We start from the raw sequence: 5,000 nt of genomic DNA on the forward strand, positions 1-5,000 counted from the left end.
TGTATCGTGCTGTTTCAAGCCGGATTTTGTGCCCCGTGATTGGAAATCAACATCTGGCAAAGCGTCAAAATTTAATTCAGCGAAGCCGAGATTTGGTGAGAGAGCTATGTAACAAAAATGCCTTTGCATGGTGCGATGGGGTTGATGCTCTCAGGTTATTTGATTGATTTTACTCTCTCTCTCTCTCTCTCTCTCTCTCTCTCTCTCTCTCTCTCTCTCTCTCTCTCTCATAAAGGCAACAGAGGGAGGATAAGGGTATGGGTAACGTGTGGGAGTCATTTGTTTACCTCGTCGATGGATCTGGTGTGTGATTCATCGCTCCCTCTCATAACAGCCACCAGAAATTAGTTTGGACCCACAACAACACGAGACCATCTGTCCACCCCAACTTCCTTCTATACATTTAGTCTTTAGCATTAATGTTTCGCAAAGAAAGCATGAGTATTTATTCAAAGTATTGCAAATAAGTATTCCAAACATAGGTACACCGAGAGAGATAAATAGATACTCTAGTTAACTCTTTGATTAATAGAATGGCTTTATCTGAAACTGAAACTAATTCAGGGATTAACAACAAATAAATGGACTGATGATAGAGATCACAGAGAAATCAATTGTCTCGAATTAGGCAATTTTCACTTTTCCTAATGCATCAACAGAGATTTTGATTAATTAGTCTCAATTTAGTTTTGCAAAGTAGCCTCGCCTTATTATTTTTTCTTTATTTCTGTGTTGCAGAAAACAAGCCAGAGAGAGAGAGAGAGAGAGAGAGAGAGAGAGAGAGAGAGAGAGAGAGAGAGAGAGAGAGAGAGAGTATCAGGAAACCCGGCGAAAGCTTCCTCTTCTTATTCGACTTAACTTTCTTCTTTCATGACCTTAGGCCTTTTCACCAAATGATCTTTAAAGCTATCCTCTCAATTGGGACCTTCTGCTGCTAATACGACGATAGATTCACGATTTTATCAAGTTTAGAAGAATCTTTGTGTCAACATTTAGTTATTACTTCTTAACCACACATCTCTCTCTCTCTCTCTCTCTCTCTCTCTCTCTCTCTCTCTCTCTCTCTCTCTCTCTCTCTCTCTCTCTCAATTAATGTAAGAAATGAAACTGAAAACAGGCATAAATAAATTAATAAAAGTATAATTAGTTGTGAATCTACTAAAAGGTAAATAGCTGTAAAACACTTGATAGAGAGAGAGAGAGAGAGAGAGAGAGAGAGAGAGAGAGAGAGAGAGAGAGAGAGAGAGAGAGAGAGAGAGAGAGCTGACAATAAGATCCAAAAATACCGTAGTAATCTTTCTTCATTCATTTAGATTAAAATCACATTACGGAGAAACGCCTGCGGCGTGTTCGGAGTAGGATATGTTGCTCCATAACCTTCCACGGAGCAGAAATTTTCTTTTCTTCTTAACTTTTTTAGCTCTTATAAATTTTATATCCCACGACAATACCCTATGTTTTTTTCTCTTTCATTATTTTACTGAACAGCTTTCCGATTTTTTACTTATCTTCTTAGATTTAAATGTTCAGCTTGAAGATTAACGCCAACAATGTCTAATATGCTATTGTGACTTGAGATATAAGTATTGCTTGCATGGTAGTGCTAGCGTCCCACTGGCCATCACCTTAATCTTCGATTTCTCAATCTACACATTTGTATCCTTGGGATCTCATTACTCAGTTGCAGTATTGCATGAAACTTAACCATCAAGTTGACACAAAAACAGCACTACCTTATGAGGAAGTATTTCACCAAAATGTATCAACTCTTTCTTATACATATTACTTTTGGCGTACGTTGCTACAAATGACTGGTTATACTCTGTAACTACCTGCCATCAGAGATCATTTCAAAAGATTATTCTATGATATATAATTATGTATATAATATATATAATGTATATAATACATAATAAGTGTATAATTATGTATATAATTCGCTCAGTTGAACCCCCGAAAATACTTTTCGGTTGGTGAAATCATATATTCGTCTTGATTTCCTTTCTATTATATCGAGTGGAATTTTGTCTTTCTCTCGTTTGTCTACAGTATATATTCATATGAATGCATGAATGAGTGTATATCCTTCGCGAGTCTACTTAACGGTTAGGAGATTTTCTTCGTTTTTCTTATTTCTAAGCCGATTTTCACAGGATTATAGCTCACTGAGTTCGATGTCTTAGGCCTAACCTACTCTCATTGTCTATAAGGTATAATTGGTAAATCTAAAGCTAGAAGTATTATATATGCAGTATTATAACCTTCTGAAGTTAAATGAACAAAGACCAATAAGTTCATGTCGAAAAAGAAAAATATTTTTCATAAAGTATTTCAATTTCTAACAATATTAACCCCCATTACTGTTGTTCAGCTAATTCGATTGACCTTTCTTTCAATTACCTCATCCATATGTCAGTTTTCAATCATTGAGATTTGAAGATGCACAATCGTTTTGATGAGAGGGGATGGGACGCTTCCCTTTTTTGATTAGCAGAAGTTGTTGACTTCTGTGACTATGTAGCCAATAGTTTAAAACTTAACATTGCCACTAATTCTTCTTGAGTACTGCATGATAACTTCTTCGAGTTTTCGTACCATTAATCAATTTTCTAACTATCTTATTTGGTTCTTCCCAGCCTATCTCCTTCAACTAACTCTTTCTATGGAAAATACAATTTACCAGTAGCCAGACAGACTCACCCTTCTTATCGACATTGACTAAGGGAGTAATTATTTAACCTTTAAACTTGGAGAACGACGTATTGTCGTTTCTCAAATAATTTCACAGTACAGTTGTAAGCTTTTTAAACTATTATGCTAAAGTTTCAATTCTTTACACATCTTCCATTATCCATAATCCATTAAATTCAAAGTTTTTGTGCAGATCACCAGTTGAAATTTCGTAAGGCTAAAGCTAAGGAAAACATTCTTTCTACAACGTTTTCATCCTCTCTTGGAGTTCTTTTTGTCATCTATTTTAATATCATTAAACATGCAACATAAGTTGCCATAAATTCTAGAAAGCCTAACTTCCGGCAAATAGTTTTGCCCGTCTACATCTGCTTCCGTAACTAAAATCAATCACTATCCTATTACATTTATATTTCTTAGGATCAGTTCTACTGTTCCCTCGTCTTCTCTATTTTACCCATTTACAACCAGTTTCCTCAGTCTACTAAGTTGTCCGTACTTGCTTCTATATTCGTTTCCCATCCATCCTCTTTGGTTCGTATTATATTTCAAGTAAATGTTTCTCTACCTATAGCTCATGATCAAAACGATATCAACTTCTCATTACATAAAAGTATGGGGAGTTCGAGTTGATTCTTAATTACTTAAAAAAAAAATAACGAAATTTATTTCGGAATTGCCAATTAATTTCCTCCTTCAATGATTAATCCCAGATATTGGGAACTATTTCTTTTATTTCCAATACTACGCTGACACTATAATTTGTGACAATTGAACTATAAAAACAGTCTAATTAACGCTAGATTATAAGAATGTTTAACTATGAAAATGAATCTACATATATCCAATTATCATTAAGCTAATTCAAAAGAACGCAGGCAGATTAGATATTTTCTAAACGTATTGATCCAAAAGTCATGTAGACATCAAGTTGGCATTTACGATAAGTTTAATAAATCACTCCTTAAAACATAAAATTTATCCTCTGTGAACTTCGATTGCCCATGAAATCTCCCTCTGGCGCTCTTTCTATCAATCTGTGTGTCTTGTCTTTAATAAACTAAGTGCAATCTTGCATGAGAAAAAAAAAAACCGAAGATTCTACTCGTACCAGTAAGTGAGAATTCAGTGTACATATTGGAATAGCGTCAGTCTTCTTCCAATATTTCCCAGATGTAAAATCGTAAATATTAATGTTATTGAGCCAACTTTAAGGTGAATAAGATGCTCTTATTCCGCAAAGCTATTTTTTTCCACGTGTATACGTGACTCATACGTGAGTGTACACACACACACACACACACGCACGCACACATACACACACACAAACACACACACACACACACACACACACATATATATATATATATATATATATATATATAGCTCAGGAAGAGTCAGTCGAATTAGCTGAACAACAGTAAAAGTGGTTAATAATGGTAGAAGTCGGGATATTTTATTCAAAAGATTTTTCCTATTCTATATGAACTTATTCACACTTGGTCGGTGTTCATGTAAGTTAAGATGGATATAATACTGCTTATATAATATACTTCCAGTTTTAGATTCACCCAATAAAAATGTAGATATAATACCTAGGTTTGATACAAATATGCTTCTAGAAGATGAGTACAGAGAAACATTTGCAATTGAATGTAGGAATCGATTTGTAGTCTTAGAGACTTTAAGAGACGTAGAGCAGACAATCAATGAAGAATTGTGTGATATCAAGAACATATCTCAGTTAATTAGTAATGAAGTTGTGGGACATGCAGTAACAAGAAGAAAGTCATTAATATCAAATGATACTTGAGATACTACAAAAAGGAGACAAAGACAGAAATTAACTGCTGAGAGTTTTCAAGAAAGTAATGAAAATTACAAGAAAGAGCATGCCAAGTATTCCAGTATTGATAGTGAGGTCAAAAGAAAAGCCAGGAATGACTGGAGAGAATATTTAGAAAGGAAAGCAGATGAGGCTGACCAAGGTATGAATTCAGGGAGTGGGTATGGTGTAAGAATTGCTCATAGAATTATTAAAGAAATCTCTACTGGGCAAAGAAAAAACATATGCCCATCATAAAGAGAGATGGATCTGTTAGAACAACAGAAGATGCAGAAAAACAACGTCCGATGGAACACTTTAGTGAGGTCATGAATAGGAGATATGGAGGGAATAATTTGATTGATATACCTGATGTTGATGAAGACATTGATGTACCCATGAATGAATTCGGTGTGTTTGAATTTGAAGCTATCATTGAGAAATGCAGGATATGGAAGGTCTTGGTTACGATGGAATAACTACC

Source organism: Palaemon carinicauda, chromosome 2, assembly GCF_036898095.1.
Source record: "Palaemon carinicauda isolate YSFRI2023 chromosome 2, ASM3689809v2, whole genome shotgun sequence".
In the NCBI taxonomy this organism is placed as follows: Eukaryota; Metazoa; Arthropoda; class Malacostraca; order Decapoda; family Palaemonidae; genus Palaemon; species Palaemon carinicauda.